The 16,626-nt window shown below is 50.0% G+C and overlaps 1 protein-coding gene across 1 annotated transcript in view; it reads right to left on the bottom strand.

Annotated features, from left to right (window-relative positions):
* The window catches only part of PLXNA4 (plexin A4), a 568,109-nt gene that overhangs the window by 148,804 nt on the left and 402,679 nt on the right, over positions 1 to 16,626 (bottom strand). The window lies entirely within an intron of this gene.

Here is a 16,626-nt window from a genome sequence, read left to right as displayed (position 1 = left end):
TTCACTCTCATTAGGTTAACTTTCAAAATGAAAAGCTGTTTAGAACCAGAAAACCAGAAAATGTCTAAATACAACATTACGACCATTTAAAAACCTTTTTTCTCAATTTTTTTTCTCCAAGTCAGGAAATTCTTCAACATGAGCCTGTTTCGTGAACATGCACCGTAGAGACTTGTTAGAGCATCACAGCTAAAAAGTCTGGTGACTCCATCACCACGCAGCATGCTCCAGCCCAGGGCAAGTGGGCTGAGCAGAACTTTCCCTGCAATTGCAGCTCCAGACTGCTGTGGGCGGGGTTGGGGCCAGGTGATGAGACTGTCTCATCTGTGCTCTCAGAGATACCGCTGGTGCCCAGGCAGTGAGGAGGAGGATAGGGCAGAATGGGCTTTGTTTGAGGAGCCTCAGTCTTTGAGGCTGGGGGTGGGGTGGGTGGACCTCAGCCCTCCCTCTCCACCGGGTCCCAGCCCAGGGCCCTGTGTATGTCAACCGCTAAATGGGGGGGGGCGTCTCCCAGCAGGGAGTCAAAAGCTGCTGCCCTGGGCTACTTCCTACCCATCTGTTCAGTTTGCGGTGTGGCCCCTCTAGTCCAGCGTTGAGCACTGCCTTGCCATGGTCCCAGGCTCCTTTGGGTAGGGCACCCACAAGTTGTTGAGGACGAGCCCCGCGATGTCTCTGGGGTTTGCTCACTCAGTTAGTCAGGTCTGGAAGCGCCTAGGTCCCCTTCGCAGTTTCCCTGGACTGGGGAGACAGTGTTCGCTCCCTGTTGGCTGCCTTGGCTGGCTGGCTAATGCCTCTTCCCCTCAGCTAGGGAGGCAGCTAGCTCCCGCCTCTGCACCATTTAGCCCCGAACTGGGCCAGGTTCTCTCCTTTTGTTCCCCCTCCAGGCCTGGCATTGGCTGTGGGTATAATGGGGCGGGGCTAGCTGGGCCCAGAGGCTCTCTTTAACCTCTGCTGTGCTGGCTGGCAGTTTCTCTGCTTCATCACAGCATGTTTTCTTCATCATTCTTGTGGTTCTTCTCTGAATCTTCTCCAGTTTTTCAACATCCTTCCTGAAGTGTGGACACCAGAACTGGACACAGTAGTCCACAACTGGTCACACCAGTGCTAATATAGAGACAATACCTCCCTACTCTTACTCAATATTCTTCTGTTTATCTATCCAAGGACCCCATTAGCCCTATTGGCCGTAGTGTTGCACTGGGAGCTCATGTGCAGCTGATTAGCCAACATAATCCCCAAGTCTTTTTCAGACTCACTCCTTCCCAGGATAGCCCCCTGGAAGTGTAGTTTACATTCTTTGTTCCTAGATGTATGGCTTTACATTTGGCCCTACTGAAATACATAGTATTTGCTGGAGCCCAGCTCACCGAGTGATCCGAATCGCTCTGTATCAGCAACCTGCCCTCTTCATTATTTACCATGCCCCCAATTTTTGTGTCCTCTGCAAACTTTCACACTAATGATGTCATGTTTTCTTCCAGGTCATTTATAAAAATATTAAATAGCGTAGGGCCAAGAACCAAGCCCGGCGGGATCCCAATAGAAACACGCCCACTCTAGGATGATTCCCCGTTTCCAGCTACATTTTGAGACATTTCAGTGAGACAGTTTTTAATCCATTTAATATGTGCTGTATTGATTTCATATCATTCTGAATCAAAATGTCATGCAGCACCAAGTCAAATGCTTTACAGAAGTCTAAGTCTCTATTACAGCAACTCTATTACCATTATCAATCAAACTTGTACTCTCATCAGAAAATGAAATCCAGCTATTTTAGGTCCTTGTATGGCCCCATAGCATCGAAGCCCCTCACAGTCTTTAATAGGTATTGTAACGAGGGCGAGACTCACCCCTGTGGCACCTCCTGTCGGTCGTCCTGGGAATTAGCTCTTTTGACCCGGAGTGCCCTCTGCAGGCTGGTACCTCGCTGCCGCTGGCCCCCGTGTCCCTCCCAGACCCTGTGCCCTTCGTCCTCAGGCGCTGCCCCCTGGCAGTACACCCGCTCTCTGGGTCTCCCCACCCAGGGGAACCCCCACCCACTATCCCCACCTCGCCGCAATGGCTACTGCCAGTCACCATCTAGCCCACTTTCGCTGGGGCTGACTGCAGTCTGTATAAGCCAATCATCACAGGCTGCATAGGCGTGCGCACGGGGTGTGCCGGGTGTGCCCAGGCACATCCTAATGCAGGGGTGGGCAAATGGCTCCACTCCCCGGCGCGGCAAGCTGTGGGGTCCACGCTCCCGGGCCGGAGCCCCCGGCCAAACGCAGCAAGCCACCAGCCCCTCCTCGCCTTCTCTCCTCTCCTGGAGCCTTGCTGCCACGCGCGCAGCGCTCTGGGGGCCGGGGCTGCGCACTCCCGCGGGGCAGCGTTTGGCTCTGTGGTGAGGCAGACATGGGTCAGGAGTTCTGGGGGTCCTGTCGGGGGGTGAGGAGCAGTTGGATAGGCGTGGGAGTCCCAGGGGTCTGTCTGGGGGCAGGGGTGTGGATAAGGGTCGGGGCAGTCAGGGGACAGGTAGGGGGCAGGGTCCTAGGAGGGCAGTCAGGGGACAAGGAGCAGGGAGGCTTAGGTAGAGGGTGGAGTCCTGGGGGGGCAGTTAGGGGCAGGGGTCCCAGGAGGGCATAGTCAGGGGACAAGGAGCAGGGGGGGTTGGGGGTTCTGAGGGGGGAAGTAGGAGGGAGAGGATGGGGACTGGACTAGGGCACGGGCGGGGCTAGGGCAGGGCTCCCTGGGTGCACACCCTAATGAAATGGGCTGTGCACGCCTATGACAGGCTGCCTCTGCCTACCCTGGGCTGCACCCTTGCACTCTAGTACCTTTCTGGCCTTTGACAAGGCCGCAGCCTGGAGCTTTTCCAGGTGGGAGCTCCCCAGCCCCCTTGCCCTATTCCCCAGCCCTGCTCCCCTCAGGTACTCTGTTTAGCTTCCCAGCACCCAGGCCCTTCTCCCTCAGAGAGCGACTGACTCTGCTCCTGGCCCACTGCCCTCTTATAAGGGCCAGCTGAGCCCTGATTGGGGCGTGGCCACAGCTGAGCCTGCTTCCCCAATCAGCCTGGGAACTGCTTGCTCCCAGCCACAGCCCTCTCCTGGGCTGTTTTAAGCCCTTTAAGGCCAGAGCAAGTGACCACCCCGCTACAGGTATCCTCACTAGCAGTGGGCGGGGGCAGGCCCGCCCGCCCACTTCCTGAACCCCAATATGTACAGGTATCCTCACAACACCGCTGTTAGGCAGGGCAGTGCTATTACCCCCATTTTACAGGTTGAGAACAGAGGCACAGAGAGCCTTAAGGGTATGCCTACAGTGACTCAGGTTTCAGCCCAAGGCCCTGCTCCCATCCACACAAAAATCAGTCTGACTCAGGTCACCAAGCACTCAGAACCCAGGCCTCTGCTAGGGGGATGGGCCAGAGCTCAAGTCCCACTATGACTTGGGTCCAAGCCCTGACATTTTGGGTATGGATGCAGCTCAAGACACAGATCCATGCGAGAAAGTCTGTGTATTTCAATACGGACATGTTGGCATGGCTGTGAGACTTGAGTCTAGAAATTGTAAGCCCGGGTTTACAATGCAGAGTGGATGCTCAAGTCCAGGCTTGGAAACACCAAGTCCACAGACCCGGGTTGACAATGCAGTGTAGACATACCCTAGGTGATTTGCCCAAGGTCACAAATGAAGTTTGCAACAGAACAGGAAATTACACCCAGGTCTCCCAAGTCCAAGCCCTCCACTCTAATCACTGGACCATGCTGTCCCTGAAGTTAGTTTGACAAGATCTCTTTTCCATAAACCCATGTTAACCAGCATTAATTATACCACTCTCCTTTAATTCTTTATTAATCAAGTCCCAAATTAGCCATTCCATTATTTTGCCCAGGACTGATATTTAACATTCCTATTATGGTAGCACCTAAAGGTCCCCTTGCACTACATGTTGTGTGGACATGGGCTCACAGTGATTAAACTGTGAAACCCCCTTGCTTGGGAATTTTAAAAATGGATTGGACAAAGTCGTAGAAAAAGTGGAGCAGCGAACAGCTCTGCACAAACTGGATGACCTAACAATGTACATCTTTCCACCTCTAGTTTTGATGAATCTGCATCCCTCCTTCTAGCATGGACTCCTTTCAGTGAATATGGATACTCATCTTCAGTACTTCTGCAAAGATTTTTATCAGTGGTTCTGCAAACCCTTTATACACATTAAATCATTAACCCGCAGAATAGTCCCGTAACATTGTAAGTATCATTATCCCCATTGTACAGATGGGGAAACTGAGGCACAGAGTGGTTAAAACCCAGAGCCACACAGTGAGTCCATGGAGGTGCTAGCAACAGAAGCCAGATCTCATTTCCAGTCCCCCACAGTGGAGCAGAGATGAAAGGAGCCGTCATGCCAGTTGGGCACAAGGGCCCCTGCTGCAGTGTTTTCAGCCCTTTTGCAGTCTCTGCTCCTTTCTGCCTCACGGTTGCAGTGAAGTTGCAGCACGGAAGGGCAGAGAGCATTCTGGAGCATCTTGCGCACAGTCCATTGCCCATCCAGTGTGATAGCCCTGGATAAAAGGAGAGTGTGACTGCTCAATGAAGGGCCAAACCACACGGGGACAGGATGGCTTAATGCACCTGAGCCTTTTTTTCGGGGCACCCCATACACAGCCCTCAAAAATGAGACTATATGTGTACAGGAGTTTGTAACAGGGTCTCCACCTCTAGAGCATCCCTGCATGGCGTGGGCCAGCCCTGCAGACGGCCTGCCTCGATTTCCCTCTGAGGTTTGCAGAAATCATTCTCACAGCACAAATCTTGAAAACAACATTCCCACTCTCTGCGGGGGGGGGGGGTCTAGTTTGTTTAACCTAGTCCAGCAAAATGAGCCCCCTTTTCACCCAGGGTTCCCACAGCCCTCCTCCTGGGATTACTAAATCCTGGCCAGCCTGGCCCACAAACTCACCCCTCTAGATTAGGGGTTCACAGCCTTCCTTCTAGGCGCTGTGGGTTGGCAGAGTTGTTTTTCCTTCCAGCAGCTCCTCTTGCTCAAGTTCCGCTTCACGCAAAGCCTCTCCCTTAGCCACCCCTGATTCAGTCCCATGACCCACTGACCACATGAGCTTCATTTTTCCCTCCTGGAGAGGAGAGCTGGCGGTGTCCCAGGTGGGGCTGAGACCCATCTCCCTTTAAAGGGCCAGCCACCCTGTGACAGAATTCTTCTTGGGACACTTCCCTTTTGCACCCAAGGTGTGATAGCTGCATGACTTCCCCCTCCCCCGAGGCTACCCCTGTCCCGCTCAGATACTCACCTGGCCCAACAGAGCTCAATGACAAATTTCCCGTTGACTTGAGTGGGATCAGGCTCTGCAGCTTTTATTTTGAAAAAACCTGGAGTTGAAACCCTTTGGCCTCTGCAGTTGGAAGGTCAGGAGAGTGACAGTGGGATTGTTCCCACCCTCCTTCTCCCACAGATTGGTGACTGCAAGAGATAAAGCCCAAGCCAAAGCAAATAGATGTGTGGCCAAAGGGAGGGTCTGGCCACAGCCTCCTGGGACTATGAGAAAGGAGTAGCCCAGGCTGAGTGGAAGACACATTGCAGTGTCACCTTTTATCTGTTGGCTTAACATCGCCCCTTCCTAAGAGCTTTTCCCCTTGGCTCAGGCCCAGATGCTCAAAGCTCCCAAGGGAGCAAATGCAGCTGAAGCTAAAATGGGGGAAAGACAAAGCCACATTCTTCAGAGGCAGGTGAACACCCAAAGCAGGCTCTGAATGGTGGGGTTTTTCCTTCTTCCTTGTACTAGTGGCAACCACCGGCTCCCAAATAATACTACACTCCTGACGTCCTGTGTTGCAGACAGCAAGCTAGATAGTCAGAAAGTCCCACGATTGCTCTGGGCATCACAGTATTGTGACACTGTATCAGTGCATGAGGCAAAACAGCATCATCTCACACCAATGCAACGTAGCGGCGGGAAGAGCAAAATGTTGCCACGCTGCATTCTGTGATTATTTTGTCCCACGGGATAAATAAGCTCAAACCACTACAGCAACTAGTCCAACTGGTAAGAGTTAGGCTTATGGTTAGTATACGGTGCCAGAGGCTTCTTTCACCTCTATCATACCACCTCTCAGTGCTGTTCAAGCACATCCCAGCAGTAGGTCCTTGGTTAGCCACTACCCATGGAGGCCAGACAAATTCCCCAACACGGAGCAGACCTGCAGAGGCCACGTTAGGTGGCTGGGAAGGGGAGTGGAATGGCAAGATGTGGGGTGGGCACTGCGAGACCAAACCCGTTTGAAACAAATCTCAATTTCCCATTGCAATTTGGCAAGAGACCTCAGCAGAGAGAGCAGCTGCAGAGCAGCCCTGAGCCAGCAGCGATTTCCGGCAGATACAACACTGCAGGAATAAGGAATCCTGATAAGACGCCGGTGAGAAGCAGATGCAGTTTTCTGTGCGTTGGCTGGAAGATGACCAGAACAGCAGGCATGAAGGCAATACAAAACCAGACGGAGTCACACAGCGCTGGGTCACATCTAGTCTCTCTTCTTCCCCATCCCATCCCCAGCCAGTACAAGACTGTTCCCTAAAACCAATTCTCTAGCCCAGTTCTAAATGTCCCAAATGACAGGGCTTATTAATACTATTGGAACTGCAATAGTACCTGGAAGCCACATCTGAAATCAGAGCCCCTTTGTGCTGGGTGCTGTACAAACACACCGTAAGAGACAGTTCCGGCCCCAAAGACCTTACAATCTAAACAGATAAGGGAGTGAGGGAACCAGAGCAAAGAGAGGGGAACTCACTTTCCCAGAGCAAAGAGAGGGGAGCTGGTCATTGGCACAGCCAGAAATAGAAACCACATCTCCTGAGATGCCATCCAGCACCTTAACCACTAAACCACACTGCTTTTCAGTCGTTTCCACTACACCCTTGTCTACTTCGCAGACTAACCGATCTAAGATCTAATGGATAGGGAATGTCTTTTGACTGTCTACATTTTCCTTATTTAATCTCATCTCATTACTCTGTTACACCCCTCTCTTGAAGATCCAAGTCCTCTCCTTTCTTGGTGTTTGCAGTAGAGATGGGCTGGGACCAAGCCCGCATTTTGGAAATTCCCTCAGTCTCTAGGGAGTCCAGAGCCACATCTGGATTCAAACCTGTGACTCTGGACTTTCTCCAGCCTCCATCTTTCAAATACTCGGAAAGGACGGTCCTCTGTAGGACTGTGCCTTTAACTAGCCTGCAAGCACTGATCCTTTCTCCACTTGCACTGTCCAGCTGGGGGCGCTGTGGAGGCCAAGCTCCAAGATGCCTGCTTGACTGTGTCTTAATTGAGCTGCTGTTGGCAGCTGGCTCCCAAACTCCGCTCTCATCCTTTCACCTTCACTCCTCTGACAATCCTCTCTTCATGCTCATGCAAACGCAGCAGGGTGCCTGCAAGTTGCTATAGTAACAAAACCTCACTCTTTTTTCTTAATGATAGACAGGTGCCAGGATAAATGAGTGGATAATCAACAAGAGGGGAAGAATTAGAGGCAGTGATATTGGCATCTCTATAGCTGTCACTGGATTCCCCGTGGAATGACAGCCCCATTAATGAGCAGAAATGGAATTTTTCGGCAGTGACACCTGAAGCAGCTGCGTCTCAGGACAGGGGACAGTAGCTGGTAAACCAGGCATGGGTTGGAAGTTGAGTTGTTGTCACAGTAACGACTGGTCATGTATCACTTCAAGGCCTTGTCCACAATACAAGTGCAACCAGTTCTTGACACTAATCAGAAAACAGACAACCACGGATGTCTCTGCACAGGAGTCTTTTTCCAGAACACAACCATGACGGGCTATCTGTGTTTGTAGCAATGCATTCTGGGAAAATCCGGGTTCCTTTGCCGTAGTAGTAGTGCCTTAGGAGGGGATAGAGAGCCCAGAGGGCATTCACACAAACCAGTGAGGCATAGGGCAATGCACTATGGGAAGGAGGAGGACCGGTGCAATTGAGTTACATGGGCCTGGGTAGGAAGTCCCGACTACACTACAAAATAACGTACCCAAGAGGTTACAGGAAGTTCACCTCGTGCCACCTCAGCATTGGGGATATTCAGGACAGGACAGAGGTGCATCGGCAGAGCTGGGAGGAGGGGGAGAGGGAAGAAGTTTCACCAGCACCTGCCTGCACATCTTTGACCAGCACCTGGTTCCCAGTGTCACTCTCGGCCCCCCTTTTTCACAAGCACAGTCACCTGCCCCCCCCCATGTTTACTCAGTCAGAACAAGCAGGGGGACAAAGAGAAATCAGCGCCTTTCACTGCAAAGGCCTCCGGCGCAGCTCCTCATTGAGTGCGAGGCAGGCACAAGCACTTGGGAGACTGGGTGCATGGCTCCTCGGCAGCTGTTCCCCAGCGTGCGGCTTCCAGGGCTTTCTCTTGCTTTTGACAAATTAATATTTGAAGCAGTTGCTCTTTTATGTGGGCTTTACTGCCATTAGCACGTACAACTCGACATAAAACACTTCGGTGCGCGGGTTTTTTCTTCTTTTCCCTTTTAGATGACAGATGAAAATCCTTTTAATGAAAAGCTTGTTTGGGGGAGGAAGAAAAACACATACACACTCACAAGCCGGATGAGCATGGAAAGATGAAAACCTCCTTCAAGGTAATTAAATGATTATGTATCTTTTAAACCCAGCAGATAAAGATTGGTTATCTGGGTTAGCTTTTTGCTTTTCTTTTTTCCATACAAAGCTAAAATCCTTGCAAGGACCAGAACAAGATAGTGTTCATCTTACAGAGCAATACAGCACAAAAGGAACCTTAATTCTTTATCCCATCAACTCAAGTAGGTTACTCCTGGCTTACCATCAAGCCTTAAGACTCAACATGAGAACTGCCATTCTGGATCAGAGCAGATTTTCACCTATAGGAGGCAGCATTACTTTAGTGGGTAGGGGCTCTGCTATTAACCAGCTGTGTGCCCAAGGACAAATCACTTTGCCTCAGTTTCCCTTCCTACTCCTTGACTGTCTTGTCCATTTAGATTGTAAGATCTTTACGCCTATACTGTGTCTAGCACAGGGGCCACGATCTCAGTTGTGGCATCTAGGTGCTAATGTAATGCAAATGATAGTCTCATATGCTGTTTCCAACACTGGCCGGTACCAGATGCTTTAGAGGAAGATGCAGGACACCTAGCTGTGGAATAAACTACCTCTCTCCTTCTTCCTAAGGGATTCTTAAACCTCTTTGGCTTTTGTAAATGACTCCTTGGACAAAACAGTTTAGTATTTAAATCTCTGATCTGCTTCCTCATCTTCCGTCTCCTCCCCACCCAATAGAATAACATCAACTCCTTTTATAAAGCCGGATCTCGCTTGGTATATTTCAAGCCGGCAGACTTAGCCTTCAAAAACCTGCTGTAAAAGGAAATTATATGTCAGGGTAAAGTATTCCTGCCACAAATCACCCTGAGACATCGTCGACTCTATTTGATTGAGTTCAACGCCATAATCATAAATACTCTTGTTTTATGGGCCCTGCTAAAGTTCTTAACCAGAAGCAAACACGCCTCTTCCAATCAGCTTCAAAACAACTTTATCCATGCCCACCTTTCCAGCACTGATTCACCAAACTCTTGCCTGGCTTAGGCATGAGATGCAGAGCCAAAGTCCTGACAGTGAACATCTGTCTGTCTGTGTAATTTACAAAGCATATGCCACCAGAGTATCTAGGCCCTTTCTGTGAGTAGGGTCAGGGCAGTATCCTGGCTGAATTCCAAGAGCCAATTCTGCACTCTCAAACCAAGCAAAACTACTATTTAATTAAAGGGCCACAGGCAGGGCCAGATTACCCATAGGCTAATAAGGCTATAGACTTAGGCCCTCCTATTTTTAGGCCCTACATTAGGCCCTAATTTTTAGGACTTCCTATTTTTAGGCCCTACTGTAAGCCCTCCATTCCATATTGAAGTAACAGTTGAGCGACACTAGCGGGGGCCATCGGAAATGTTTTGTCTCATTAGATATTGCTTTGTACAAATTAATCCATCAAGATTGCGAATTCAGTTGATGGTGGTTGTGATTTTGTCTCTGTGGGCTAAGTAGGTGTTTGTGGGCCCAAGCAATATTGAACTTTGTACACAGTAGGCCTACACTGGAGGATAGAAACTATGTCGAAGAAAGGAGGATGGTAGAAATTGAAGGAGGCCAAAGAAAGACGGGAAAGATAAGATGCTGCGCTGAAAGGTTCTCTCTCCTAACGTTTTTCCCCCTACTAAGGCAGGTGGTGAGGAAGTCCAGGCGAATACCAGCCCAAGTGAACCTGCTGAGCCTGATGAAAAGGACCAGCCTCCTGTGACTTCTCTAGCTGCAGTCTCGCCCCACTCCTCTGAAGACTTTCCCAGTGATAGTAATACAAGAATATCCTTCTCCAGCGATCCAGGCGAGTGGGACAGGACTTCTCAAGATCTCATGGCATATTGGACTGAGAAGGGCTCACAGAAATGCCAGAATCTAGATGCTGCCTTTTCATTGACGAGGCGAGAGTACACCAATCAGAATCGTTATCTGACCAAATCGGTGTTTGAATATGTGAAGCCTAACAAACAGATTGGCAAGCGAGAATGGCCCATCTATTCCCCTTCTAAGAAGAACGTGAACTGTTTTTATTGCTGCCCGTTTTCTGATACCAAAAAGTGGGGAATGTTCTGCGTAGGTGATTGGAAGAATACTGCATACATTACCAATCATGCAATGAGTGAGCAGCATACATTGTCAGTTAGCAGCTACCAGGCCCGAAAGAAAACTAATGGCAGAATTGATACCCAAATGGAAAACCAGTTTTTGGAAGTTTAGAAGAACGTTCTCAGATGCATCGTTGAAACCATAGTTTTTCTTGCTGAGCATGGTCTGCCATTCTGTGGCTCAGATGAGACTGTTGGATCAAAACACAATGGCAATTACCTTGGCGTTCTAGAGCTAATCGCTAAATTCGACTCTTAGCTCAGCACATCAATGAACAGCAAATCGTGGAAAAGGCCATACATCACATCTCGCAAAGACTATTTGTGATGAATTCATTGCACTGCTGGCAAAGAAGATGCTATCAGCCATTGTAGATGAGATCAAAGATGTGGGATATTTTTCAGTGTCCGTTGACTCAATACCGGATGTGTCATATGTAGATCAGCTGACTGTCATCTTGTGTTATGTTCTACCCAGCAGAACAGTTGAGTATTTCATGACTTTCATAAACATCACCAACGCAGGGGAGAAACTTGCCTTGTACCAACTTGATTTCCTCACCAAAAATGGGATTTGACATCAGCCTTTGTTGTGGCCAAAGCTATGACAATGCAAGTAATATGAGTGGCAAATATTCAGGGATGCAGTCCAAGATAAAAGAGCGCAATGCTTTGCTTGACTACATACCATGTGCTGCACACTCACTCAACCTGTGTGAAACGGTGGGGGCGAAAGACCTCTCTGGCTTCAAGATTAGGCTAGATAAGTTTATGGAGGGAATGGTTTGATGGGATTACGTGATTCTAATCAATTAGGCAATAACGGCCATCGCTGGTAAAATGAGGGTCTGGCTAGAGAATCTTGCCTGTATGCTCGGGGTTCTGCTGATCGCCATATTTGGGGTCGGGAAGGAATTTTCCTCCAGGGTAGATTGGCAGTGGCCCTGGAGGTTTTTCGCCTTCCTCCGCAGCATAGGGCAGGGGTCGCAAGCTGGAAGATTCTCTGCGACTTGAAGTCTTTAGATCACGATCTGGAGACTTCAACAGCAGAGTTAAGGGAAAGTGGGGGGATCAGCTTTTGTGGCCTGCATCATGCGGGGGGTCAGACTAGATGACCATATTGGTCCCTTCTGACCTTAAAGTCTATGAGTCTATGAGTCTATAACCTTGTTGGCCAGTCTGCCATTTATTGCTGTGTTGAAGCAGTTTCTTTTTTTTTGGATTTGTCCAAGAATTGAACATTTTTTATTCTGCATCAACCAGTCGTTGGTTGATTCTTAGAGATTCACCACCCAAGGGATGCCTACTGCCCAAATCACTCTCAGGGACATGGTGGGGTGCCAACGCTGAATAAATAATATGTAAATATATGTGTGTAGAGAAATGTTTGATGACTTCATAATTTTTTTTGCAATATGTAATTCATACTTAGGCCCTTCCGTCCCACGAGCCTTAGGCCCCTCACAACCTTAATCCGGCCCTGGCCACAGGAAACTGGTCCAAAATTAGGAACCAAATCTTGAGGTCTTTATTCCAACTTTTATTGACTTCAGTGGGTGAGAACTGAGCATGGAGCTCAAGATCTGACCCTTGGTAATTATATTCTGCCTGTCTAAAATTCCCCCTGCATGTTCAACTAGGGTATTCTTCTCTCTTTCTGTGGATCTCATTCAGTGCTGCTGGTGCTGTTATAATGACTGCCATGTTCCACCCCCAGGGTTGTCACATGCCATGTCCTAGGTGGTGAAGAGGAGCCTATATTGCAAGGAAAATCTTGGCTCTGCTAGAGGTGAAGTAGATGACCTCACAGACCTTCTCCATGTCTCCAGCCCATAGGATTTAAGGTTTAAAAGAGAACTAGATAAATTCATGGAGGTTAAGTCCATTAATGGCTGTTAGCCAGGATGGGTAAGGAATGGTGTCCCTAGCCTCTGTTTGTCAGAGGGTGGAGATGGATGCCAGGAGAGAGATCACTTGATCATCACCTGTTAGGCTCACTCCCGCTGGGGCACCTGGCATTGGCCACTGTCGGTAGACAGGATACTGGGCTGGATGGACCTTTGGTCTGACCCAGTATGGCCATTATGTAGGATAATTCTTCAAAGCAAGCTGGTACCCTATCAAATCAGTAAATAACAATAAGACACACAACAATTCTCATCAGAACATACTGTACGGGACTACGAGAGAGACCAGCAAGGGAGTCAGACCTATATACACCAGGAGACGTGAGGAGCATCTGAGGAAAGTGGGACATAGGCACAAGCTTTGACTACCCAAGCCCCTGAGAGATCCCTATCAGCACTCCAGCACGTAAGAGGGGTCATGGATATAAGCACAGCCAGAACATGTGCTACCAGAGTGGGAAGACTGAGTTCACACTAGGCCTGGGGTTTGGTTTCAACATGCTGCAATGGGAGATGGAAAGACAGTCAAATTAAGGTAAGTGGGGCAGCAAATGGGCCAGATTGTGGGGGAGGGAACAAGTCTGATATGCTGAAATGCTGATTAAATAGGAGGAGTTGCTGGCAATTGCACATGTGATGAAGTTCCATCAATGCTTGTTTGCTTGGCAAGAAGTCACTAAATGGCTTAGCTGTGTGTCTGCAAGATTGTGAATGGGATGGTCCGTCCACCACACCAGGACTTTGAGGTGGTATGAATGCCTCCTCAATTGAAACTGCAGATACATCCTCCTCCCAAGCGGTATGCAACATCCCCCTTCCCTGGGGAAGGGAAGAACTTCCTAAAGAAGGGAAAGTGCACGTCAAGGTAGCAAGAAGGGCATTAGGGATGGAGAGGAAAGACCAACAGAAACAGGTTCACTTAACGACATGGTGTTTTGGATGCTCTGGAAGATGACAGAAAGAAGGCAGGCTGTAGGGGAGACAGAAACTGGGTCCCAGCTGATGCCCACACTGGGCAGTGAAACATCTAACCCGCATTCATGAAAGGCTCCTGATGGTAGGTGAAGGGATAGCTGTATCTGAAGAAGCTAGAAGGCCATATGGCTTGAGGAACCAATGCTCCAGCACAAGCAGTTAGTGGGCTTGCCAGGAATGGTTAAAGGACTAGAATCAAAAAGGAAACAACTTGGAGACATGGAATGGAATTAAAAGAGGAAAATATTGGGCTGAATAACAGGAAATACTCACCGAGAAATCTCTCAGGCGTGGAATAATGTCTCCAGGAGGTGGTGGAAGACCCGCCACTTGTGAAATTTAAAGGAGACTGGACAAAATATTTCAGAATATACTCTAGGGGCAATCCTCCATTGGCCTTTGTGGGATGGACTAGATGCTCTAGAAGGTCTTTCCCAGCTCTAGTTTCTTTGATTCTATGGTGTAGTTAACTGAGGAATGCCAAACATGCGGAGACCAGACCAGCAACCGAACAGAACCTGCCCTGCAGCCACATGGCATTCCTCGTGCTTCCAGGCCGCAAACGACCATGGTTGATTTTGATTTTGGAGGTTGTCCGTCCCTATTGATGCTGAGTCATCTTTCCAAATACACAGCAGTGCTTCATCTACATGAGGCAGCAGGACAAAGAAGGTCATATCCTGATCTGAGCTGCTTTTTGCCAGATGCTGGGTCCAAAGTGAAAGACGATTGTGCCTGTGCCTCATTTGTAAACCAAGAGACTGAGATTTTTCTCAAGCCACTCAGGAGAATACTGTAATTTTATGGGAGTATCCTCTACCAAACAGGGTGACTGAGAGTGCAATTCACACAGCCAAACATAAGCAATATCTCAGAAACAAATCAGCTGAGTATGAAGCAGCCACCTAAACTGCTGCTTACTTGTTCATGATTTGAGAGGAGAATTAGGCTACCAGCATCTGCTCAAAAGCAGGAGGGTGGGACTCCATGTAAATGGCCCCAGGTGCAGAGGAAAGGGCCATTTTTGATCAAACAGCACAGCTACCTTCCAGTTTTCTTGACTGGGTAACTAGGAATCTGCATGTGGGTTGCAGCCTGAACAAAGGGATGGCCAAGGATCCAAACCACGGTGGCATCGCACTGCAGCACCATCAGAAAGCAGAAACATGTGCAACAGAAAATATTACCTATGAGACGAGTTGAGGCCCCACCTGATCCAGAGGTGAAAGGTGGAAAGAACCTGTGACAGGCAGGGGTGTTTGACAGTGGCCAATTCCTGATGATGCTTGATCCTGGGGAATAATAGCCATCTGGTTGGGAAAGACCTACCAGAAACACCAAACACTGGACTGACGGCCGGAACAGCTTGTCTTCCTGCCAAGTCCCCAGCAAGTTTCAAAGCAGACTAACAGCGAAGGCTGAGTCCCAACAGGCCAAGTACCGGCAATCTCCCGCCCATGAATATTTATGTCCTGCACAGTTGTCACTGTAGTTCAAGATTGCTGCCTCCAGGATTGAACTGTCAACCCACAGGCATGCTAAAGAAGAAGGGTGGCTTCAGAAGTGAGAGGGAGGAGGATGGAGTAAACGCGTGGAGGCCCAGCAAAAGGACTGGGGACAGACTGGCTGGGTCACAGACCAGGGTGCTATCCTATAGCCCCCGGAGATGCAAGGGTGTCATCTCAACATTGTCAATTGAAGGTTTTATACCTTACGAACCTTCACGGCTAGGGAAAAAAATGTCACCCGTCAGCGGAGAACAGGGATTCCCAGCTTTCTGCTGGAGTTCGGCAACAGTCTCTGTGCCCGGTGAGTCATGAGATATCAGACCTTGTAATGGATATTGGTCCCTCCGGACAGGCGAAAAACAGGCCAGCTCGGGTCATTTACCTGCCAGGCCAGAACGCTTTCAGGCTTCTCCTCACCACGAAGTAATGAAGTGGCTTTCCATGTGTATTCTCCTGAGCTCCTGTGACTGCTCACTGGGTTCCAGCCAGGCCGGGCGCTTTAAGTACAGCAGCTAGTTCTGTGCTAAGCCGTAGGGCCCACTACAGCCCTGTCTTAGGCAAGTGGCACTGAGGGCCAACCTCGCCTTCCAGGGGCGGCTTACAGTGTTGATGGACTGGGCCCTCAGTGTGGGAAATCAAGGCTCCCAGTAACCAGGAGCACAAGCCTAAAAGCCGCTTCCTTCCCCCAGCAGCCCCCCTCGCCCGTACGAGTGCGTCCTCTCTTTGCAGCCCCCTTGGCTTCGGGAGCCAGGAAGCCTGCTTGTCGGTGAGCAGTGGCAGCTGTAATGGCTTCCATCACTAACGCTCCCGACGTTCCTGTCTTACATTCGGATGCAAGCCTCCAAGTCAAGCCTGGGAAAGGCTGACAACACATTATGTATCCGCGGTGCCTGCTCCGCCATGCGTGGCAGGGACAACAACCCAGCCGGGGAGAGCGCTTGGCTCAGCTCAGAAATGCGGGCACTCAGACGCTGACAGCGAGCCGTACCGCACCGGCTGGCGGCAAGCACCTCTGCGCTTGACGCCCTGACAGTTTGAGAACGGACCCCAACGCAGAGCAAACCCCGGCGATGACAGCGCTTGAAAACAGAACCAGAGCGCTCCCCCGATCGAACAGGCTGTTCTTTTGTCCCGCCAGCTCTCTCTCCAGTGGTAGCACTTTGATCACCGCGCCTCTATTCCTGGCAGCTGGCTTCGGCCGTCAGACATTGCAGACAATGCCCGTGTGCGACCTGTCACCGTGCTGAGGGATTGGGATAGCCAGCCAGCCGGCTGGGGTTAAGTTATTTGGCTTTCAGTCTGATCTCAGAGATGCTGGCCCACATCAGCAGGTGTCCAGTACACAGAGCAGCAAGGGCCGGGCTCAAGAGAGTGAGGGGAGAGTAGGAAGAGGCAGCAAAGTGAGGAAGGGAAGAGGAAGGTGAGTTGAGGGGAGCATGGGAGTGAGCGGGTGGGAGGGGTGGGAATGGGGGAGGGGGAGTGGCAGGGAGGATGTTGCAGTGAGGGG

This window comes from Terrapene carolina, unplaced genomic scaffold (genome assembly GCF_002925995.2).
Source record: "Terrapene carolina triunguis isolate 2854851 unplaced genomic scaffold, T_m_triunguis-2.0 Scaffold68, whole genome shotgun sequence".
NCBI classification, from domain to species: domain Eukaryota; kingdom Metazoa; phylum Chordata; order Testudines; family Emydidae; genus Terrapene; species Terrapene triunguis.
This window is presented reverse-complemented; position numbering and strand designations above follow the sequence as displayed.